Here is a 25,399-nt window from a genome sequence, read left to right on the forward strand (position 1 = left end):
GGATTATTATGATGGTGGGTTCCCTATAAAAGGGTCAGTTCACTGCCCCACCTCCACCCTCTCTCTCCTTCTGTTATGTGATGATGTAGCAAGAAGGCCCTCACAAGATACCAGCACCTTGATATTGGAGTTCCAGCCTCCAGTACTATGAGCCCATAAATTTCTGTTCTTTGTAATTTCCCAGTCTGTGGTATTCTGTTATAGCCACACAAAATGGACTGAGACAGGGACCTAGTAAGAAGCTATGCTCTCTGTCAAAATGTTTCTGCATTTCTGAGAGGCAGTGAACCCACAATGGCTTAGCATGCATGTGTGTGTGTGTAAAAGCTAAGAAAAAGTAAAGTACTGGAGAGGGAAAAAATGTCAGTTAATAACTCAAAGTATTATTCCAGGATGTCATCATTGGTGTTAGGCTGTGCTGAATTTGAGTTTAAAAAAAGTAATATTTAGTGAAATATATTCTACACTCTTTCTATTCAAGGTACAGGGTTGAGTTTTCAAAATCATACTTGCTGGTTTTTTTGTTTTGTTTTGTTTTTTACTATTTTATTGAGGTATTCAGTACCACCTTTAACAAGGAGAAAGCAGGAGCCATGTGTGTCAATCTTAATTAAAGACCTATTTGTCTTCTTTTAGAGATGGCACTAACAGCAGATTCCTTTCTCATTAAGAAGTGGACAGTTAACTGGAGACGCAGATCTACAAGACAGGGCTTCTGGAGACCTGGCAAGAGAAGGAGATGGAAAGTATAAGCCAGTGAGGGACCCTAGGGCTACACTCTCTTCCCAGTGCAGGCAGAGCTCTAGTGTTGACCCCAGAGAAGGGAGGAAGGGTTTTTTTTTGGTCTGCCCAGAAAAAGAATAGTCCAAGGTCAAAGGATCTCAGCAAGTGCAACACCACCACCAGGGGAGGGGGACTGCTCATTCTGTTTCTCCAGACCACCTGGGGAGGTGGCTCCAGGCCCCTCTCTTTTCATGGGACCAGTTGAGTGTAGTCCTTCCTGTTACCAAAAGTGGTCAGATAATCAGGGGCTGTCCCTCTAGACACAATCCAGCCACTAGTCCTTTAAAAGTTAGAGTTTTTTAAAAATCACATTTTGTTTTTTTTTTTTAAGTATGTATGTATGTATGTATGTATGTATTTGTTGAGACAGGGTCTCCTTCTGTCACCCCAGCTGAAGTACAGTGGCACAATCATGGCTCACTGTAGCCTCTACCTCCTGGGCCCAAGTGATCCTCCCACCTCAGCCTCCCAAGTAGCTGGGACCACACGTGTGTGCCACCATGCTTGGTTAATTTTTAAATTATTTTTGTAGAGATGGGATCCTCCTATGTTGTCCAGGCTGATCTTGAACTCCTGGCCTCAGGTGATCCTCCTGCCTTAGCCTCTCAAAGTCCTGGGATTACAGACATGAGCCACCATGCCTGGCCTACTTATTTATTTATTTTAGAGATAGGGTCTCACTCTGTCATCCACACTGGAGTGCAGTGGTGCAATCATAGCTTATTGCAGCCTCAAACTCCTGGATTCAAGAGATCCTCTCACCTCAGCCTCCCAAGTGGCTAGGACTACAAGTGTGTGCCACCATGCCCAGATAATTTTTTAATTTTTTGTACTTTTTATTTTTTGTAGAGATGGAGTCTCTGTGTTGCCATGGCTGGTCTTAAAGCCCTGGCCTCAGGCTATTCTTTTGCCTAAGCCTCTTAACATGCTGGGATTACAGGCATGAGCCACTGTGTCAGGCTAAAAATCACATTTCTTCATTTATACATAACATTCGGTGCCTAAACCGAAACTCTTCTATTATCATCAAGGGTCATCCTTGATTATCCAGCTTAATCCTTAAGGCCCACAACTGATCACCAAGGTGGGTTCTCATTCCAAAGGAGTGTCTACTTGTTGGGGCCATGGGTTGGTTCTCAGGTCCTATAAATGGACTTGTCCCAGGGGCCCCAACCAAGACTGTGTGACAATCCAATAAAATACAATAAGAAAGCCAGAATCGGCTGGGCGCAGTGGCTCATAAATATTTACCTCATAAATATTTATTATATGGTGTCAATAAATATTTACCTATATCATTTTTAGTGACTGAATAATAGTTCAGTAGAATATATCTACTATACTTTATTTGAAATATTTTATTAGGTATTTAGATCATTTCCAATTTTTTACTTCTATAAACATCACCATAGTGGACATCCTTGTAAAATACATTTCTGTTGTCTATGCCCATTTTAAATAAGCTTTTGATAGATATTGCCAAACTGCCCTCCAGAATTGTACATTTTCACTAGTCGTGAAGCAGCATGTCAATTTGACTATTGGAAATTGGTAGCTGAATGTGGTTTTAATTTACATTTCATTGATCAATGAAGTTGAACATTTTCCTCATAGACTTGTTGCTTGAGGCCATTTTCAAAAGGAAATAGGATCGCTGGGTGAGCAGTGTTCTGTTCCTCTAGTCTCCCTATCAGTGCAAGCCACTGTTTACTCAGTAAGCGAAAGGGCCAACCTAGAGAAACATTATAAAGCAGGCAAGACTCCTCACTAAGAACCCATCCTCCCAGATGAGATTCCAGTATCCCCCCTCACCCTGCAAAACCCACTGTCAAGGAAGAACTGAAAACTCATTTATACTAGACTAGAAGTAATTAATAGCACTTTTGCTGAGCTATCCTTCCCAGGGTGTGGGGAGGGCGGGCAGGTATTTAACCCTTCTAAAAGCCTCAAGTGAAGGGAACAAAGCTGTCAAAATTACAGGCTTTCCTCAGGGGGTGGCAGAGATGTTTGGGGCAGGTGGAAGAAGCCAGTTTTTCCAGATCTGTAAGAATTCTAGCACCCTCCTTACCAGGATGCAGGCAGGCCTCCGAGAAGAAGAGGTTGATCACTGGACAGAAGGCTTGTGTTTCAGCATTAACCCCTGTACTCCCTGAGGCTCCATTCTGAACTTTAGTTAGGAGGTGCCTTGCAGAGTTCTTTACAACTATTGGTGCCTAATGTGTGTGGATGGTGAGTTCCAGTGTGGTGGCATGATATTAAAATATATGAACTAACACCTTTTCTGCAAGATATCAGGCTGCTTCAGATATAACATGAGATCCTAACTTGTGACTCAATATTTCTTTGGAGAGTTGTTTCATGGAAAAAAAATTACTGAAGGAAAAAAGCCTGTGTTTATGAAGATGTTTGTTGTAACACAAATGGGGTAGTAAATTATGGTACAATTGCTAGATTAAAAATTACACAATCATTAAAATTAATCATCAGGACATAGGAAAATGTTCCTTTATATAAAAGTAAATGAAAAAATTACATCTATACATATGTATAAAAAATTATGCCCAATCATACTTTAAAATTTATATGTAGGCCAGGCGCAGTGGCTAACGCCTGTAATCCCAGCACTTTGGGAGGCTGAGGTGGGTGGATCACGAGGTCAGGAGATCAAGACCATCCTGGCTAACATGGTGAAACCCCATCTCTACTAAAAATACAAAAAAATTAGCTGGGTGTGGTGGTGGGCACCTGTAGTCCCAGCTACTTGGGAGGCTGAGGCAGGGGAATGGTGCGAGCCCAGGAGGCAGAGCTTGCAGTGAGCCGAGATCACGCCACTGTGCTCCCACCTGGGTGACAGAGCAAGACTCCATCTCAAAAAAAAAATAAAAATAAAAAATAAATTTGTATGCAGGCCAGTGCAGTGGCTCATGCCTGTAATCCCAACATTTTGGGAGGCTGAGGCAAGCGGATCACCTGAGGTCAGGAGTTTGAGACCAGCCTGACCAACATGGTAAAACCTGGTCTCTACTAAAATACAAAAATTAGCTGGGTGTGGTGGCACACGCCTGTAATACCAGCTACTCGGGAGGCTGAGGCATGAGAATCGCTTGAACCTGGGAGGAGGAGGTTGCAGTGAGCCGAGATCGTGCCATTGCACTCCAGCCTGGGCGACAGAGTGAGGTTCTGTCTCAAAAAAAAAAAAAAAAAAGATAATATAAATAAATAAACAAATAAATAAAAATATATAAAATGAGTTCAGAAGAAAATACAGCTAAAAGCAGGATTTATATCTGGGTTCTGACATTAACAGTAATTTAAATTTTCTTCCTCATTCTTTTTGCATTTTCCAAGTTTTTGGCAGTAAGTATGTGTTACTTTTAAAAATAATTTTTAATCAAATAATTGTGAACACTTATCATTATGTGATTGTCGTACGGTAGAATATAAATGAATAAAAGCAGATTTTAAACACGTAGGTGTGCTATTACACATATTACACTTCTGTTTTGGGGGGTAAATTGCAGATGAGCCTCTCTCTTACACCAGTTTCCATTGGTGTTGGGATTATATTGTTTATAGAACTATTACCAGTTACCTCTGTGATTTCTAGATCGAACAGGATATATTGTTTGGATAATATTTCTTCTGTTTCGGGGATCAGAACCAATATTACCAAACAATATATCCAAACAATAGGATCCAACCATAGTGGGGAGAGGATAAGTAGGCAGAGGATTGTTGGATCCTTTTGTTTGGATTTATACAAACAGAGCTGCTCCTCCACGCAGCCTGGGGGCTGTGTGAGAATGCTATTAATATGCAGATTATGACAAACAGTCCAGAATTGGTAGCTCACTTGATGCTTTTGAAATCACTTGTACACAGATTATCTCACCTCTCTCTCAACCATTCCAAAAGACTGATTTAGGTCAAGGACAGATGAACTTGTAATTTCACAGAACTGGAGGCATGGGAAACTAAGGAAACCTGTAATCAAATTTGAACAGAAGGTCTTCAAACCCAAAGTACTTGATTTGAATTAATAGTGTTATAAAAGTTTTTTCAAAAATCTGAGTGGCAATGAGAGGGTCAGATGATGACCCAGCTGTGGGAAGAGAGGGTGGGGATGGGCCGAGAGCAAGGTGTGTATATTAGTGCTGTGCTTCCTGTTCCTTTTCTAGTCGTGAGCCCTCAGGCAAGTTACGCGAGCTCCCTGAGCCTCATTGGCCTCATCTGTAAAATGGGACTGGTAATAAGAATGGGTTGTTTGAGGCCAGGTGCAGTGGCTCATGCCTATAATCCCAGCACTTTGGGAGGCTGAGGCAGGAGGATTGCTTGAACCCAGGAGTTTGAGCAACATGGTGAGACCCCATCCCTCACCATGAAAATCTAAAATTTAAAAATTACAAGAAAATTTAAAAATTACCTGAGCATGGTGGTGCACACCTATAGTCCCAGCTACTTGGCAGGCTGACACAGGAGGACCACTTGAGCCCAGGAGGTCAAGGCTGCAATGGGCCATGATTACACACCACTGCACTCCAGCCTGGGCAACAGAGCAAGACTCTGTCTTGGAAAAATGGGGGTAGGGGGGTGTTGTTTGAAAACCAAATGAGTTAATTTGTATGTATAACATGTGCAGAGCATGCTCATTAAGTGATAAGTATTGTATTTCTTATTTTCTGAAAAACCAGGAAAACAGTACTTTCTTACTTCTTTGTCAGAAGATGGGGCCAAGAGGGTGGGGAAGCCCACAGCCATTGTCTTGTCTTAATAGGTCTAGGAGGCAGTGGGAGGGCCTCTGCCATCCTTGCATGCTTGAGAAGAAGGAGAATTATACAGCAGTGACCCCAAAGGTCAACCTTGAGCAGCTGGAGGATAAGGGAGGCGGGCATCACTCACTTTGCAGTTTTGCCAGTGTGTCACTGTGGCTGACTGACCACCTCTGGCCAAGTTTGAAATAAAGACAGGTGAGCTGAAATTCACATCACTGAGAGGCAGTGGAGCAGAGTGGTTCATGGTCTAGATTTAAAAGCCAGTTCAGCTGGGTTACAATCCCTGTCTCTCCACATCCCGGCTGTGTGCATCTGGCCATGTTACTGAGTCCCCCTTTGCCTCAGTTTCCTCATCTGATGAAAAAGGAATGATGATGATGATGATGATAACAGTACCTACCTCTCAGTGTTGTTTTGAAGATTAAATGAGTCCATCTGTATAAAGTGTTTAGAACTGCATCTGGCATGTGGCAGGGGTTTGCTCTTATTATTAGGCACACTCCATGGAATGAATAGGAGAGACAATTTAGGTCAGAAAAGATGTCTGAGATTTTGTTTCCCTGGATCACAGTTTACACTGGTAGACAGGTGGCAGAGAGCTTCAGAAAGGCTTGTTCAAGTTCGGATAGTCAGACGGCAGGAGGGAGGCCGAGAACCTTGGCTCCTCAACCCTTGGTCTCTGTGCTCCCTGTGTAGCCACACTTGTGAATCCAGGCAAAGGTGTGTCATGAATATGAGACATCATCAGCTCTCTCATTGCTATGTCACCTCTGTGGGACCCCAGGAATCTACAGGCTCCCCACCTTAGCTGGAGTAAAAGCTGGAATAAAGCAGATAACAGGGTCGGCAGAGTGACCCAAGTCATTTGGGACTGCAGACAAGTTCATGGGAAAGGAAAGTTACTTGTTTGGTACCAAAAGCCACCCGCCAGCTAAAGAAACAACCCTGCCTTGGGGGTTGGAATGGCAGCTCCCACTGAGCCAACTGGCCCAGCATTCCGGGGATTCAGAAAACCAAGAGCATGTACTCTGGAGGAAATATCATGGCAGAAAACAGGTCCTCATGGTTACTGCTGGTCACGTGACCCTCTGGTAAAGGCTGAGCGCAAACAGCAGAGAAGGAAATCTGAATTTTCTGTAGGAAGATGTGTTCTAATAAGGTTCTGATCTTTTCAATATCATTCATTACTTAATATAAAATATTATGCCAAAACATAATACCAAATAAATACCAAAGTAAACCATGCTAATCAAAAACAATTAGAAAATACAGAAAACATAATGAAGAAAGTAGAATTATCATTTTTTGTGTGGTTCTTTTTGGCTGTTTATGTACATATAACTTGATATAATTTAGGTTATAAAGTACATTAAATTGTATATTCTGAATTTGGTATATTATTTCTTTTGTTTATTATTTATTCTTGAGACAGGGTCTCACTCTGACACCAAGGCTGGAGTGCAGTGGTACGATCACGGCTCACTGCCTTGACCTCCTGGGCTGGAGCAATCCTCCCACCTCAGCCTCCTGAGTCACAGAGATAACAGGTGTGTGCCATCATGCTCGGCTAATTTTTGAAATTTTTTGTAGAGCTAGGATCTCATTATCTTGCCCAGGCTGATCTTGAACTCCTGGGGGCAAGCACTCCTCCTGCCTTGGCCTCCCAAAGTGCTGGAATTACAAGGGTGAGCCACTGTTCCTGGCCTGCTTTTGGTATATTATATCATAAGCATTTTTCATGTCATTAAATATTCCTTAAAAATATCATTTTTAATAGCTGCAAAGCATTCTGTTGGATGGATGGACCATAATTCTTTGAACTATTGTTAGGTTATTTTCAATTTTTTTACAGCTACAGGAATGCAGCCCTAGATCACTGTACTTTAATATGTGTGCACACCTCTGATTATGTCCTGAGGTTAAAATCCTGACATAGACTGGCTACTGAGGTTTTGCTTCTACCCTTAGGAAGGACTCAAAGCTCCCCTTTCAGGGCCCCTTGGGAATGAGGAAGAAAAGGGGTGAAGACAGTGGTTCAGATGCAAAATCATTCTCAGGACATGGTGGTAAAAGGTTAGGGTGTCAGTGATGGTAGGTTAGAAATGCTAGTGTCCACATGGGGGCCTCTCTCTCTAGTTTCCCACTTTTGGGGATCTGGTCTCTAGTCTCCTGACTTGCCATCTTAGAAACCTGTCTCAAATGACTTTAGCAAAAGGGAGAGTCAATTGCAAGAATGCTGAAATATCTTCTGTAATCAAAAGAAGGGCATTTGACCAAACCATGAGAAGGGCAGGGATACAGCTGGCCCTGGACCAACCAAATAACCCCCTAGGAGGGCAGGTTCTCGAAGAATATGAAAATTCTACTTTGACCTCAAGGAGTTGGGGCAGGACAGTGCTCTCAGAAAAAGGAGATACTAGTTCCTGGAGAAAGGGAAGGCTCATGGCCTTTGGGCATTGTTTTCTAAGAAGCTGAGGTGGCAAGATGGACCTGGGGCTGCTGCCTCCCACTAGGGGGACTACCTGCCCATGCAGTGGAAAAGTCTAGGTGTGGGAGCCTTTGTTCTGGTTTTGCTCGAGGCCTTAGGGAGGAACATTCTTTTCTTTTAGGTTGTCTCACTGTTTCTTCCTGCTTTCAGGTTGGTGAGTCCTCTAGGACAAAGAGATTCAAGTATGGATCTTGGGGACAAGAGTGAAGGCAGCCAGTAGAGGGTCTAAGTCTCCACTCAAAGGTATACAATTAGCACTGTGGGCTTCCATAAGGTGCAGCCCAGCTCAACAACCTGAAGCTTTCACACAGAGATGTGGGGCCAAAATGAGTCAATAACAAATGCTGTGCTTTTGCCTAGAGTGTCCCTAGTGTATATCTTCCTCCTGTACCTGTGGTAGAAGAAGGCTGGGAGTCCTAGCCAAATATCTGTCCAGCTCTTCATCACTATCCAGAAGGGAAGAACATGTTTAGGGCTTTTGAGACACATTGCCAAATTGCTCTGTTAAAAATGGAATATTTTGGTATCAAGCGAGAAGTCCAAACCAGGGGGCTCCTGCCAGTCCTGGGCACGTCATCCTCTCAATCAGCTCTAAGTAGCATGCCAGCATTCTGCACAGGATAGAGTTCTCCTTAGAATTGGTTGATCAGACATGACAGTCACAATCATACCAATGTTATTTGACAAAATATCGTATTGCTTTCTTCAATATAATGTTCTTATATCATTTTAAAAAACAGTTCCTGCTTTTTTTTTAAGTAAAAAAAGTTGCTAGGGGAATGGAGTACTTTCAAATGGTGTCGAATTCAGAAGAGCTTCATTGGGACACTGTTTTGCTGTGCTTTTTGTTGCCACTGAAGTTTCCTTCTCGAGCACAGGCATTAGCATTCTGGTTGTAGGCTTTCTGCTTTCTCAGGGGTTGGTATTTTTTTGAAGACTGGCCAAACATGGATGAACACCTCATTGCAAGGACTGCCTACCATGACCTCTCTAAGCAGCAACATGCTGTGATTCGCAGTGAGCCAGGAGGGCATGTGACAAGCTCACACCAGTAGCCACAGACTGGTATTAGCTGAAACATCAAACCCTGTGTGGTTGTTGTATAGTTGCATGATTGAATCAAAGAATGTTAGAGCTGGAAGGACCCTTGGAGACCATAGACTTCAATCCTTTCCACTAGACCTACCCACCTTACAAATAAAGGAACTGAGACCCAGGGAGAGGAAAAGGCTTGTCCATGGTTACACAAGCAGAATAATCAGAATCAAAAATAAGGTGAGGCCAGGCGTGATGGCTCACGCCTGTAATCCCAGCACTTTGGGAGGCTGAGGCAAGTGGATCATCTGAGTTCAGGAGTTTGAGACCAGCCGGTCAACATGGTGAAACCCCATCTCTACTAAAAATACAAAAATCAGCTGGGCATGTTGGTGGGTACCTGGAATCTCAGCTACCCGGGAGGCTGAGGCAGGAGAATCGCTTGAACCCAGGAGGCAGAGGTTGCAGTGAGCCAAGATCGTTCCATTGCACTCCAGCCTAGGCAACAGAGCGAAACTATGTCTAAAAAAAAAAAAAGAATAGGCCAGGTGTGGTGGCTGAGGCAGGAGAATTGCTTGAAACCAGGAGGCAGAGGTTGCAGTAAGCCGAGATCGTGCCACTGCACTCCAACCTGGGTGATAAGAGCGAGACTCTGTCTCAAAAAAAAAGAATTAGGTGAAATTTTTACAGTGTTAAAAAATAAGAACCATCAGCCTAGGATCCTGTACCGAGTGAAATTATCCTTCCAAAGAGGAGAGGCTTTCAGTTTTCAGTCTGGCAGGTAAGGGGCATGGAAGTCATCACTTCATCCTGGCAACAAGTAAAAAGCTAAACAAACTGAAAAACTAACTCGTCCTAGATCTGTCAAGGAAGTGAGGTCACAGGACAAACTACTGCCCCCCAAATTAGAGACAGCCAGGCAGATAATGAGAATCCAAACTTATTGGAGCAGAAACCCACAAGCAGAAACCTCTGAGAGCCAGTGTCACTGCAGGAAAAACCTGCTCTATGATTAACGAACGAATGGCTAGAGGCTTGGTAATGACAAGTCTGACAGTTAAGAGCCCCAGGGACCCAGTTACAGGTAAAACACTTTTGTGAGTTTACCTTTTGGAGCTCTACCAGGTTCTCAGAGTGACGATTGAGGGAAAATCCCTTTATGTTCCTGGAGGAGGAAGGGAAAAGGAACCATTTTGAAATATACCAGAGCATTTTGGTCCCACTTAACAAGGCCTACCCCAAGAGAAACTATTATACCAGGATCTGCCCTATTGGGGTTTAATTAGAGCTGACCCAGGGAAGGAAATATCCAACTCCAGCCTCTTTTCTCATTCTGTCTCATGTCAAGGGGTGGAAGGGAAATGAGGAGCCCTTATAAAGTTCTCAGCCCTGATGCACAGGCTCCCTAAAAGACTGTGACCCAATCATAGAACTATAGAATGCTACCCCCACACCTCACACCACACCACTAAAGGTCTGTCTACCTAGTGCATCATGCTTGCCTTTCAATAAAAAATTACAAGGCAAATTACAAGGCAAAAAGTTACAAGGCAAAAAACCCTGTTCAAAGGGACAGGGCAAGCATCAAAACCAGACTCAGATATGGCAAAAATGTTGAAATGATCAGACAACATTATTCCACTAGGAACATTATCAGGCCAGGAATTTAGAACATTGTGAGGTCAGGAATTTAAAACAACTATGACGAATATGCTAAGAGTTCAAATGGAATAAGTAAACAACATGTAAGAGCAGATGAGTGCTGTAAGAAGAGAGATGGAAAATCTAAGAAAGAATAAAAAAATCAATGCTAGAGCTCAAAAACACTGCAACAGAAATGAAGAATGCCTTTGATAGGCTGGGCATGGCTGAAGAAAGAATCTCTGAGCTTGAGGATTATGTCCATAGAAGCTCCTAAAACTGAAAAGCAAAAAGAAAAAGGAAAGAAGAAACAAAACAAAAATAAAAACCCAGGACAGAATCGTGGGACAACTACAAAACATATAATATACATTTAATGGGAATACCAGAAGAAAAGGAAAGGAAGAAAGGAATAGAAGAAATATTTAAAACAGTAATAACTGAGGCCAGGCATGGTGGCTCACACCTGTAATCCCAGTGCTTTAGGAGGCTGAGGTGGGTAGATCACTTCAGGTCAGGAGTTCAAGACCAGCCTGGCCAGCATGGCATTTCCTCATTCAGTCTATTCCTGTGAGATCCTACCCTTTTGGTCCAATCACATTTCTACATGGTGGCCAATCATGCCTTTCCAAGCTCTACTAAACATACAAAAACAATTAGCTGGGCATGGTGACACACGCCTGCAATCCCAGCCACTTGGGTGGCTGAGGCACGAGAGAGAATTGCTTGAACTTCGGAGGCGGAGGTTGCAATGAGCCGAGATCACGCCATTGCACTCCAGCCTGGGCAACAGAGAAAAACCCTGTCTAGAAAAACAAAACAAAAACAAAAACAAACAAACAAAAGATAATAACTGATAATTTCCCTCAAACTAATATCAGACACCAAGCCACAGATCCAGGAAGCTCAGAGAACATCAAGCAAGATAAATGCCAAGAAACTCCCACATTTAGCATAAAATATTCAAACTGTAGAAAATAAAAGATAAAGAAAAAATCTTGAAAGAAGCCAGAGGAGAAAACAACTTAGTACCTGGAGGAGCAAAGATAAGAATTATGTCTGACTTCTCTTTAGACACCATGCAATCGGCCAGGTGTGGTGGCTCATGCCTGTATTCCCAGTACTTTGGGAGGCCGAGATGGGAGGATCACTTGAGCCAAGGAGTTTGAGACCAGCCTAGCCAACATAGTGAGATCCCGTCTCTACAAAAAATTTAAAAATTAGCTGGGCTTGGTGGTGCATACCTGTAGACCCAGCTACTCTGGAAGCTGAGGTGGGAGGATTGCTTAAGCACAAGACTTCAAGGATGCAGTGAGCTATGATGGTGCCACTGCACTCCAACTTGGGGACGGAGTAAGACTTTGTCTCTTAAAAAGTTAGGAGAAAAAAAAGAAAAGAAACCATGCAATTAAGAAGAGAATGGCTTGAAACGGTGTTGAGTTGAGGTGAGGAAAAAAAAGACCCACCACCAACCTAGAAGTCTATAACCTGTGAAATTATCCTACGAAAGTAAAAAAGACTTTTTCAGACAAACAAAAATTCAGGGAATTTGTCACCAGCAGACCTGCCTTGCAAGAAATGTTAAAAGAAGTTCTTCTGAGAGAGGAAATGACATGGGTAAGTGTGATCGTATGATAGATACATATTGGTCTTCGTCCACAGTTCCTGGTGCGTAACTCCCATAGCCCTTGTTAGTCTTTTGTTATAATATTGGGACACTATAGGTCTCTGAAGCAGGCCTCAGGAAACAGAATCTCTCTCTCTGACCTTTTCCTGCCCTCCCTTCATCTGCCAGAGAGGGTCCTGTCACCTACCCTGGAGGAAGGAATGCTACACAGATAGACCAAAAAGAATCTGGACAGGCCTTGCTGAGTTTCCCCACTCAGTCTATTCCTATGAGATCCTACCCTTTTGGTCCAATCACATTTCTACATGGTGGTCAATCATGCCTTTCCAGTGACGTCTCCCTAAAAGGCCCAAGATAAGTTATGTGCTTGGCATGCACCTGTAATCCCAACTACTTGGGAGCTTGGGTGACTGAGGCAGTTGTTCAAGGCCAGCCTGGGTAACATAGAAAGACCCCCTCTCTAAAAAAAGCAAAACCAAAACCAAAACAAAATGCCCAGGAGGACAAAGTTTGGGGAGCTTCCTGGTAGCTGAAGACCTAGAGATTCCTGGAGGGCAGTGGGTCCAGGGAGGGCATGGAGGGTCCATGCTCCTTTTTCCACACTTCACCCTATACATCTCTTCATCTGTAATATCCTTTATAATCAGCTGGTGTCTGGCAGTGGTGGGGGCCAGCCTTGGGGACAGAGCCCTCAACCTGTGGGATCTGATGCTATCTCCAGGTAGATAGTGTTGGAGTTGAATTGGAGGCCACTCAGTGGGTGTCCACTGCAGACTTGATTGCTTGCTTGGTGGTGGAGAGAAACGCTTCTCACATCTGGTCACAGAAGTCTTCTGTGTTGATGACTGCTGTTTTGAGTGAGAGAACAGAAAAAGCATGTTGAGGGTTACACCACACACACATACACTCTCTCTCTCTCTCTCTCTCTCTCTCACACACACACACACAGTAAGGTATGCAGATCCACATGAAGAAAAGAAGAGCATTAAATGAAAAATTTCCCATCTCTGCAGTAAAACACCCAAACAAAACAAATACATTCCCAAAACGTCTGCTTCTGGACTGAGTGTATGTAGTTGGAAGAGGGAAAGGAAAGATGACCCAGAGTCTTTGGGGGAAAGACGTTGCCCTGAAGGAAAAGGGAAGGAAGGAGCCCCCAAGGCTAAAGGAAGGGGCTCAGTGACCTGGTCGAGCCTGGACTGGCAGGGGTTACTTCTGCTTGAGAGTGGGACCTGGAACACCCCTACCCCGGGTGGGGAGAGGAGTTAGAGGAGGGCAAAACCTGTATGGGGAGGTCTGTGACGAGAAAAAGCCCATGAAATGGCATCTCATCTAGCCACAAGCCAAGTATAGATCTCAGGGAAGGGCTGGGCATGTGGCTCATGCCTGTGATTCCAACACTTTGAGATACCAAGACAAGAGGTTTGCTTGAGCTAAAGGAGTTTGACACCAGCCTGGACAACATAGCGAGATCCCCTCTCTGCAAAATTTTTAAAAACAATAGGCCCAGCGTGGTGGTGCATACCTGTAGTCACAGAGACTCAGCAGGCTGAGGCCAGAGGGATTGCTTGAGCCCACAAGTTTGAGGTTGCAGTGAGCTATAATCACACCACTGTGCTCCAGCCTGGGTGACAGAGTGAAACCTTTTTTCTGGGTGACAGAGTGAGACCTTGTCTCTAAAAATTTTTAAATCAAAAAACAGATCTTTTAATAAGCACTTATTAAATACCTTCTATGCTTCCCAGCCTTTGAGTGTTAAGGGTTCATGCAGTTCTTTAATTTGAGGAGTTATCCTTCTCACACTTAACCACTAACTCAGTATCCCCCTCCCTAAGCAATCAATATGATTTTTACCATAGAGGAATTCATACAGGAAAGGGCTTTATGCCTAAGGCTGTCCATGTATTGTCTGAAGTAGGCCTGCCTTCAAAAACATGTAATCACGTGATGTAGAATATTAGAGGTTCAGAAAGGGAAACAGCAACTCAATAAGCTTTGGTGACTACTGAATCCAGTCCTTCCATATCATAGGTGCTCAAGAAATTTTATGGACTAGTTGAAAGGATCTGGGCAATGCCTCTGTTAGGAATTGTTTATCACCAGGACCAGTTATAAATCAGTGTCTTCATTTATTTTATTTTTATTCATTCAAGACATATATATTGAGTCCCTACTATGTGCCAGCAACTGATAATGGAAAGGTGAATGAGTCAGTCCCTACCCCTGAGAACATTAAGGAATAATCGACATGGAGGGTCCCTGGAACCAATGTTGCTAAATCAATAACCAACCCTGGGAAAGAGTAACCACACTTAAAAGGTGTCTTATGCTGGACTGTGTTTAGTTCCTGGGAAGTGTCCCCCTCGGGGAGGCACCATGTGTAAGAATGGGAGTTGTGCCATTTGCCAGTTACTACTTATATAATCCTAAGTTATCTAAACTCATGAGCCTCATTCTCTGTAAAAGTGGCGTAATAATCACACATACCTGACAGCGCTGCTGTGAGGATTTGAGAAGACAATGAAATAATCCATGTTATTAATCACTTTGCTCAGTTTCTGGCACTCAGTAAGAATACATACATTTAGTAGATATTTATGGGCTGAATTCCTTGTGGAAAGGGATTACATTTTAGTCTCTTTGTTAAATACTTCGAGGAATAGGCCAATCAATCACACAAGAGGTGGGATCTAAAATGACTCTTCGTAATGATGTGGCCCAGAGAGTATTTCTTGGAGCACCAAAGCCAACAAGCTCTTTCTTCATAATAAAATAGTTGGAGAAATTCTGCTGGCAATGCAATTGCCTTCTCTTGAAGATTCATAATGTATATCAGTAGATTAAGGATGTTAGAAGAGTTTGTAATGAAGAAACCTGTTTAACTTTATTTAGTTCAGTGTTTTCTAATCTTATTGGACCAATAATATAGCCTGGAAAAACTCCTGAAGCTTCAACTTGGAAGGAGATTCTGGGCAGAGAGAGATGGGTTGACGCCAGAGCTCCTGCCTCTCCTGGGGGTTTCTCCTTCCCCATGGAGTTCTCACTTTACTCTCTGCTGTTGCCATCTATTGACTTCCAGGGTTGTTCAGATGCCTCATTAAAACTCACAGTAGAGCTGATGCTGGCTGAAATATTACAAAGACTTTGCTAAACATCAGAGGGAGTTTAGAAAAGAAACATCAAGAAACACATCAGGCTGGGCGCAGTGGCTCACGCCTGTAATCCCAGCATTTTAGGAGGCTGAGGTGGGCAGATCACTTTAGGTCAGGAGTTCAAGACCAGCCTGGCCAACATGGTGAAACCCAATCTCTACTAAACATACAAAAATTAGCCGGTGTGATGGTGCCCTCCAGCCTGGGAAGGGCAACAGAGCAAGACCCTGTCTCTGAAAAAAAAAAAAAGAAAAAAGACAAAAAAGAAACACATGAAAGCCTGATGGGAGTTGTGGCCCCTACATAGCTGCTGGTAGGCATTGTCCCCTTGAGACCCTGCCTCCTTTCCATCCCTAACAGGCTGGTTGACCTGTGATCAACCCAATCCCAGTGCCCAATGCCAGCTTCCCCAAAGGAACCCATCCCTTCATGACCGCCCACACTGGTCTGGGGGCCACCACTGGCTCTTTAAGATATCACACTTGAGCCTATGAAGCTTTTCTTCATTAACTGACAAGCAGACACTGGGTTGGACCAATTAAATGAGCTCAGGGATGACTCACTAGAAGGAAATGCAGAGATAAGGAACCAGATAATCTGATTCACGTGGTCACCCTCTCTAGGTTCTAGTTTATTTACCTGCAGAATGTCAGAGATGACGGATTTATCTAACCTCTGACTATAATTCTAAAATATCCAATAGCTTGGATCTCCCTGTCAGATAATAAGTCAGTTCTACTGGATTATTTTTTAATGTAACAAGATAAAAATTCTAGGTAGAACTTACTTCTTTTTGAGACGGAATCTCACTCTGTCTCCCAAGCTGGAGTGCAGTGGCACGATCTCAGCTCACTGCAACCTCCGCCTCCCGGGTTCCAGGGATTCTCCAACTTCAGCCTCCCAAGTAGCTGGGATTACAGGCACACAACACCATGCCCAGCTAACTTTTTTTATTTTTAGTAGAGACGGGGTTTCACCATGTTGGCCAAGCTGGTCTCACTCCTGACCTCAGGATATCTGTCCACCTTGGCCTCCCAAAGTGCTGGGATTACAGGTGTGAGCCATCACACCCCACCAGAACTTTCTTTAAAATAAAAAAACAAACAAACAAAAACAAGCCTGTAATCCCAGCACTTTGGGAGGATGAGGTGGTAGGATCACAGGGTGAGGAGTTTGAGACCAGCCTGACCAACATGCTGAAACCCCATCTCTACTAAAAACACAAAAATTAGCCGGGCGTCATGGCGTGTGCCTGTAATCCCAGCTACTCAGGAGACTGAGGCAGGAGATAATTGCTTCAACCTGGGGGAGACGGAGGTTGCAGTGAGCTGAGATCCTGCCACTACACTCCAACCTGGGTGACAGAGCGAGACTCTGTCTCAAACAAACAAACAAAAAACACTGGAGTTCTTTAGCTCTTAAAAAGTCTGAATTAGTTTTCCCCACACAGATATGGTCAGGAAGAAATGAGAAAACATGACTCTGACCTTGGGCAATTTCAGTTTCTACCTGATCCCTTTCCCCTTCCCTTTCCTCCAACATTACTCTTTTTTTTTTTTTTTTTCCCTGAGATGAAGTCTCGCTCTGTCGCCTAGGCTGGAGTGCAGTGGTGCGATCTCAGCTCACTGCAACCTCTGCTTCCCAGGTTCAAGCAATTCTCCTGCCTAAGCCTCCTGAGTAGCTAGGATGACAGGTGTGCACCACCACGCCCAGCTAATTTTTGTATTTTTAGTAGAGATGGGGTTTCACCATGTTGACCAGGCTGGTCTCGAACCCCTGACCTCATGATCCACCCGCCTCGGCCTCCCAAAGTGCTGGGATTACAGACGTGAACCACCACACTTGGCCCATTACTCTTAAAATTATAAGATCTCACCCAAGGTGGAGGAAATCACTTAACTCATCCAGGGATAAGAACTTTTGTTAAAGGGTTGGTTTATTCCTTCACACACTTTGCACATACACAATCCTTCCCACACCGATCCCCCCCACTTTTCAATTGTTTACGGTCTGGTTGCTACTTCCAGGTATTTTTGGGTACCAGCAGGAAGACAGAAATGAGCAGGATGTATGGGAGAGTCAAATGCCCCTCTCCAAACAATTAAAGGCCTTCCTTATAAATGGCCTCTCTCTGTAAATATAAAAACTAACTATAAGAATCTCAAACTATCAGCCCTAAGAAACCAGGTCTTGTAGGATTGTAGAGTTGGCTGCTATGAAGGGAAGACTGGAAAAAGTGCCTCCAGAGACACAGGGGAGGTCCACAGTCTAATAGTTAAAATGCTCATCAGTTTCAAGAACTTTCCTAACCCCTTTAGTTCTTTGATGTTAAGCAGGGAAGAGGGAGGCTTGGAGACCAGGGATGTCCTCCCAGGTTGTGCTGGGACCTGGGTAACCCTCAGGGCTGCCCTCAGGAGCCCTCTGCCCCTTGAACACTATGCTTGGTAGGAGTTACTGAAGGGCTGTGTATACTGAGTAAGCCCTTTCCTATCAATAAACCTCCATCAAGTCTTCAGACCTAAGGATATGATACTTAGGGTGATGGTGACTGGGTAGGGAAAGGCTGATTTCTTTCAAAATCAGAAACAGAAAAATATACTGAAATAGACAATTGTTCTTAGTGTTGAAATATCATCCTGATTTCTCTGATAGTGCTACTTCCTAGGAAGTCACTAGGGATGAGATCTGAGTGACGGTTTAGTTCACTGAGGCTCTACCATGTGGCAGGCTCTGTGCCAGGCAGTGGAAATACAGAAAGATGTAATCCCCACCCTCACAGAGCCTAGGAACCAGTGGATGTGTCAGACATGAACAGGTGATGTCACAGTCATGCAGTAAGTGGTAGGATAAGAATATGAACGGGGAGCTCCTGGCAGCCTTCCATAGTCTCCTGCAGGATTTTTAGATGTGCAACCCCATTCCTCCCACAGTGCTTGTTAGGAGACAGCAAAGACTAGGAAGACTTCTCAGGGACTAATCCTAGCTCAATGAACCCAGTACTGTGTAACTATGACGGTCACCATTTGCCAAATGTTGTAGAGGGCATCTCTGTCTTTGTCTCTGTGGGATCCCTTACTTCTTAATTTGGTGACAGCAATCTATATTCTTCCTGAAGAATTACTCCTTCCCTGTTGCCTTAGCCTTGATGGGGTGTTAAGTACTACCCCTTACACCCCACCTCCAGCCAATTTATGCCTGAGCAAGGATTTCGCATGAGACCCAAGCTAGCCAAACAAGTGTGAAAGTAGTCAGAATCAAAATGGAGTCACTAATGTCAAGAAAACCCTGAAAAATTGAACCTTGACAAATGAAAGAGGCTTCTCATGCTTGTATGCCTGATAACAAAAGACTGCAAAACCACAGCCTTGCACAAAGGCCATCACAACCTTACACAAAAAATACTCCAAGAACAACAGCCTAATTACTGCCTGTCCAGTATCACACTGAAGTCACCCTTGTTATTGATCTTTGTAGTCCAAAATAATTATTTCAAGACAAATATGTAATTCTCTTCACTTTTCCTGTAAAAACCCTTGTTTTCCTTTACTTTCCCAAATATGTACATAGTTTGCTATGGCACATTACCATTGCAATGCTTTATTCCTAAATAAACATCTTTTGTTTTAGAGAACCTCTCTCTGTGTATTATTTAGTTTGATGCAAGATTCTCCAAGGAAACTGAACTTGTACACAGACAAAGATGACCATGAACAAAGCTGATTTCACTCTGGTGGCAGCAACCAGGAAGGTCATCCATTAATTCTTGCTACCTGTATCCCACAAAACAACTTTGTCCTATTCCTTCTTCTTCTTCTTTTTGTTGGGACAGGGTCTTGCTCTGTCACACAGGCTGGAGTGTAGTGCTGCAGTCATAGCTCACTACAACCTCATTCTTGTGGGCTCACGTGATCCTCTCACCTCAGCCTCCTGAGTACCTGTGACCACAGGCACGCACCAACATGCCTGGCTAATTTTATTTTCTTCTACAGACAGGTTCTCGCTATCTCTCTATGCAGCCCAGGCTGGTCTCGAACTCCTGGACTCAAGCAATCCTCTCACCTCGGCCTCCCAAAGTGCTGGGATTACAGGCATGAGCCACTGCACCCACCCCCTATTCCTTCTTAAGGACAGGCTTGTTCATATTTTTCTATAGTTTTGGGGACACCTTCATAACCTCCTATTAATTTTCTTAAGTAGTCAGAGTTTCTGTTGCTCACAACTAAAGAACCTGGACTGACACAAGAGTTTGCTCCATGCCAGACACACTAGGTCTCACCCTCCCTGAGAGAAAGAATTATCAGGTTTCCATTTTGCAGATAAAGAGACTGATGCTGACAGTCTTACACACCAAAAACACACGGCCAGTCAATGCTGGAGCAAGCATTTAAATCAAAATCAGAACCCAGACCGCAGGCTCTCTCCTTTTTGTCCCTTCATATCACCAATCTAGAGCCCTGCCATTCAGGTATAAACTACTGCTTCTAGAACTCACATTGGTATGATTTACAGTTTACACAATGTTTTCACACACAATAACAAAGGTAATCCTCATGGCCACCTGGGATATCTTCATGACATGGGAAAACAGATATGCTGCAAGTATGGTCAACCCACTTTTTTCCCTGCTTAAAACCCTTCTGTGACTCAACAGAGCCTGCAAAATCAGTCCAAAGGCTCAGCGTGGTATTCCAGGCCCTGTGGCACCCAGGACTGGGGCCTCAGGCCTGCCACTCCCTTTCTTGCACTTGGAGCTCCAGCCATATGGAACGACTCACAGTTCTCCAAAGCTCACCAGACCGTTCTGGGGCCCTGAGCCCTAACCTACTGGGATGTCACCTTCCCATCCTCACCCCAAGCTACGGTTGGTGAATGCCTACTTAACCTCCACCAGACTGGCCTTCATCTCATGCCCATGAAGGTGACCCCTACTTACCTTCCAGACACAAACGCAGCCCATCTTCCTCTCAAGCCTCTTCTGCTCCCAAGTAGAACCAATACCCCCATTGTATCCTAGACAAGAATCTGGGGTGGCTCTAGCATTACTGGATATTGTAATGAGCCCTGGTGTTGACTCTTCAATATCTTTCCACCCCAAAGGTCATTTTAATCCGTTCCTGTAATCTCAAACTTCCTGACTGTGACTAGTCACAAATGGCCATGGGATATACCGTGTTTCTGATTTATTGGTGCTCTTCTCTGCTCACCTGCGTAGCCTTGGGCCATGTTCTCAAGACTTCAGCCAGCTTTGTGCCCGTGTTCACCTGGAACCCCTTTCCTAATAGAGCCGGGGAACTGATGGAGCCTCCTCTGCTGCTTCCTGAGAGGGAGCCACACTCAAGGCCAGTCCGAGGCCACCAGGCCACAGCTCTTGCTCTCAGATGTCTGAGGGAGGAGGGAGCCCCTGTGGTCCTCTAGTTCCCCCACCCTCCTGGCTGCTGGGGTTTCCCCTTTTGGCCCCTGCTTAGCCATGCCTCGATTCTGTTCCCTTCTCTACGTCACCACTATCGCCCCACCACCAGAATCTCTCTGTCCTGGGTCTCTTTACGTCACAGACAGTCACTTGTTAGCTGATTAACACTTAGCCATGGCCATGAGCTCATAGGCTTACCCCAAGGACTGGGCACCCCTCCGCGCTATTTGCACATTCACAGGGAATACCCAGAAGCACTAGCCTTTATCAATGAACAACTTGCCAGGCACTGTGCTAGATGAGTTGACATATGTTATCCTTTTTTTTTTTTTTTTCAGTTTCACTCTGGTTGCCTAGACTAGAGTGCAATGGCATGATCTCGCCTCACTGCAACCTCCACTTCCCAGGTTCAAGCGATTCTCCTGCCTTAGCCTCCCGAGTAGCTGGGATAACAGGCATGTGCCACCATGCCGGCTAATTTTTTGTATTTTTAGTAGAGACAGGGTTTCTCCATGTTGGTCAGGCTGGTCTTGAACTCCTGACTTCAGGTGATCTGCCCAACTTGGCCTCCCAAAGTGCTGAGATTACAGGTGTGAGCCACCATGCCCAGCCCATATGTTATCTCATTTAATTCTCACAGCAATTCGGTAATTATTCTCTATTCCCATGTTGCAGGTGAGGACGGTATTGCTTAGCAAGGTTAAGTAACTTGCTCAGGGTCTCACAGATAATAACGAGAGCTGATAATATATGAGCTAATAATAATGAGAGATAATATAATATTAATAATAATAAATATAATTATTAATTATATTAATAATATAATTATTAATATAATTATAATAATTATTATTGTTATTATAATTAGTAATATAATTATAATAATAATAATAATCAAGGCACCCGTGAGGCATAGGGAGGGAGGACTTGGTAGTAACTGGGACGTGGCCTTGCCTTCTCTGCCTTCTGAAGAGCCAGTTCTGTTTGTTCAGCTCCTATGAAAGGGCAACAGAACTTTCTGGGATTTTCAGGCATAACCCTGAAGTTCAGGTAGAAGTTGCTTTCCCCAAATCTATTGAGCCAGGGGCTTGTAGCCTTCCCAAAGGGGAACATAGTGGACGCATGGCTAGCAGGGACTGAAAAGGGAAGCCCAAGCAGCTGGATATCAACCCCCATTTATAGCAATACCTCTGTGGGGTATGTGAGAGAGCAAAAGCTCACAATATTATGGGGAGCACTGAAGAGGGCCTAAGCCCCAAGCAGGATGAGTCAAGAGGATTCTGGCTCCTGAGCACTGTAAGCAGATGCCAAAGAGGCATCTCTGGCCCCTTCATGAGGTGGGCCTGCGGTGCCAGGAGGCCAAGCCCACCAGGTGGCAGCAGAGAACCAGTCAGTGGCCAGCGAGGTCTAACAGGTACAAATCCCAACTCTGGGACTGGTGTGGGGGCCAGGGTAGGGGCCGTGCCATCTGAGCTGCCTCACAGTAACAGTTCACACTTTTGTTGCTAGGCATATTCTGTGCTGGGTGCTGTACCAAGCACTTCCAACAGGATCTCATTTAACTCTGACCATGAACCTATGAAGCAGATGCTGCTATTACCCCTTTCATTTCAGATGCATGCACTGGGGCTTTCAGAGGTTTGCGAGTTGCCCAAGGTCACACACACTGAAGAGATGAAGTGCAGGTGGTTTGGACTCTACAGCGCCTGCTGTTAATTTGGGACTATATTGCCAGGGGAGAAAAGGAAGCCACTTGAAGTGTTGAAAGTGAAGGCAGGTAGGGCCTGACTTGGGCTGGCTCTGGTGTGGACTCTGAGGCCCGAGGCCAGCTCATGAACAGACACTAAAAGCCTAGTTAAAGGGACCTTCTAGGGGGCTTCCAGGAAACAGGATGTGGTAGGATTTTCAAGTTGAGGTGCCCAGGGAACCCCTATTTGAAGAAGTGAGAGCCAGGTTATCCTGTTCACATAACCCTGAAAGGGCTGGGCACCTCAGAAGCTGCAAACCACTCAAAGACCCAAAGGGATGCCTGTGAAAGAGCTGGTCAGGTCTCCCTCGTTGAGCTCATAAAGCAAACAAGGGCCAGGTGTGGTGGCTCACGCCTGTAATCCCAGCACTTTGGGAGGCAGAGGTGGGCGGACCACTTGAGGTCAGGAGTTTGAGACCAGCCGGCCAACATAGCAAAATCCTGTCTCTACTAAAAATACAAAAACTAGCTGGGTGTGGTGATGCGCACCTGTGGTCCCAGCTACTTGGGAGGCTGAGGCAGGAGAATCGCTTGAACCCAGGAGGTGGAGATTGCAGTGAGCCGAGATCACACCACTGCACTCCTGCCTGGGCAACAGAACGAGACTGTCCCCCAACCCACCCACAAAAACCAAACAAACAAAAACCTCAAAGAAGCTCGAGAGCATGTTCCCAGACTGGCCATTGTGTGCCCAACATGCTGAGTCTGGTCCTGTAGCATCCTCTGTGGGAGGGGATGATGCCAGCTGCCTGTCATCTCCACCGTGGAAGAATGCCAGGGCACACTCAATCCCCGAGTCAGCTCACATCACCAGAGAACTTGAATGAGACCTGGGAACGTCACCTTGCCCTAAGATCCAGGTCAGTACTCCCTCCTCTGTGGTCTTGTCACCAGTCATCCACGGGCCAGGCTATTGTAGAACCTAGTGAGTGCAATGGACTTTTCAGCTCAGAACTTCATCCCTCTTTGTAGACTAGTACTCACCACTAGGACTTTCTGGGATTTTCAGGCATAACCCTGAAATTCAGGTTGAACTTGCTCTCCCCAAATCTATTGACACCAGGGCCTTATATTCTTCCCAATTTTTGTGCAAAATTCCCTGAGACAGCTTCTGCTCTGGGAACCCAGTCTAAGTCATGCTCTATTGTTCTGCCTCAAGATCTCCAACTGGTTGTTCTCTCTTTCTGAAATGCTCTTTCCATCTTTTCATGGCTGACTCCTTCTTACCATTTAGGTCTCAGTTTAAATTGTCCCTCCTTTACAGACAGGCTCTCCCTGCTTTGCCTAACAAGGATCAACCCTTCTGTGTTTTCTTTCTCCCTTACCATTTTCAGAGGTGACTATCCAGTATCCAATGTGTTGGTACTGCCCTTGCACAGGATAGCCTTTGTTCATAGCTCACAATGGAAAACAGAAAAATCATAGGATCTGAAAGGAATGGGTCCTCAGGTATTATGGGGAAGGGGACCTTAGTGGTCATTTAATCTAAGTCTTGAGCTGCTACGACTGTCATATTCAGGTGTTTTTTTTTCTTTGTTTTGTTTGTTCACAATGGCTATGGATAGCTGGTGAGCAAAGGTCACTGTTGTGTCCCGCTGAAATGCTTCTGGGCTATCCAAAGTAGATCACGATGTTAAGTAGAATCAGCTATGGGGTCAACTATTAGGTGAGTGCAAAAGTAACTGTGGTTTTTGCACTGTCAGACTTTGCTATTTGATATTAAATACATGCTTAAATGTGGGTATGTTATATATCATTTTAATGGGAATTTCCTGCTTTATGTATTTTTGTAATGACTTATTACTTGCTCTTTGTTGTGTTTATTTTAGGCTATGGAAATGATGTTAGACAAAAAGCAAATTCAAGTGATTTTCTTATTCGAGTTCAAAATGAGTCGGAAAGCGGCAGAGACAACTTGCAACATCGACAACGCATTTGGCCCAGGAACTGCTAACGAATGTACAGTGCAGTGGTGGTTCAAGAAGTTTTGCAAAGGAGACAAGAGCCTGGAAGTTGAGGAGCATAGTGGCTGGCCATTGGAAGTTGACAACGACCAGCTGAGAGCAATCATCAAAGTTGATCCTCTTTCAACTATACGAGAAGTTGCCGAAGAACTCAACGTCAGTCATTCTATAGTTGTTCAGCATTTGAAGCAAATTGGAAAGGTGAAAAAGCTCATTTAGTGGGTGCTTCATGAGATGAGGGAAAATTTTAAAAATGGTCTTTTTGAAATGTTGTCTTCTCTTATTCTACACACCAACAAGGAATAATTTCTCAATCGAATTGTGATGCACAATGAAAAGTGGATTTTATGTAACTGGCAATGACCAGCTCAGTGGCTAGTCCGAGAAGAAGCTCCAAAGCACTTCCCAAAGCCAAACTTGCACCGAAAAAAGGTCATGGTCACTGTTTGGTGGTCTACTGCTGGTCTGATCTGCTACAGATTTCTGAATCCTGGTGAAACCATTACATCTGAGAAGTATGCTCAGCAAATCAATGAGTTGTACCGAAAAGTGCAACACCTGCAGCCGGCTTTCGTCAACAGAAAAAGCCCAATTCTCCATGACAACACCTGACTACATGTCACACAGCCAATGCTTCAAAAGTTGAACAAATTGGACTATGAACTTTTGTCTCATCTGCCATATTCACCGGACCTCTCATCAACCGACTACCACTTCTTCAAGCATCTTAACAACTTTTTGCAGTGAAAATGCTTCCACAACCAGCAAGGTGCAGAAAAT

General features: G+C 44.3%; 1 protein-coding gene and 1 long non-coding RNA gene across 4 annotated transcripts in view; both read right to left on the reverse strand.

Annotated features, from left to right (window-relative positions):
• The window catches only part of LOC103219477 (uncharacterized), a 34,950-nt gene extending 28,330 nt beyond the window's left edge, over positions 1-6,620 (reverse strand). For both annotated transcript variants that reach the window (XR_012094776.1, XR_005240432.2), the window contains exon 1: positions 5,956-6,620. This is a non-coding gene — a long non-coding RNA (uncharacterized lncRNA). The remainder of the gene's footprint in view (positions 1-5,955) is intronic.
• Positions 6,621-6,888: 268 nt separating this feature from the next.
• The window catches only part of BRD10 (bromodomain containing 10), a 140,950-nt gene continuing 122,439 nt past the window's right edge, over positions 6,889-25,399 (reverse strand). For both annotated transcript variants that reach the window (XR_005240429.2, XR_012094772.1), the window contains 2 exons: positions 11,186-13,194; positions 6,889-10,243 (listed from right to left, as the gene is read on the reverse strand). The gene's annotated coding sequence lies outside the window, so the exon portion shown is untranslated. The remainder of the gene's footprint in view (positions 10,244-11,185; positions 13,195-25,399) is intronic.

This window comes from Chlorocebus sabaeus, chromosome 12 (assembly GCF_047675955.1).
Source record: "Chlorocebus sabaeus isolate Y175 chromosome 12, mChlSab1.0.hap1, whole genome shotgun sequence".
NCBI lineage: Eukaryota > Metazoa > Chordata > Mammalia > Primates > Cercopithecidae > Chlorocebus > Chlorocebus sabaeus.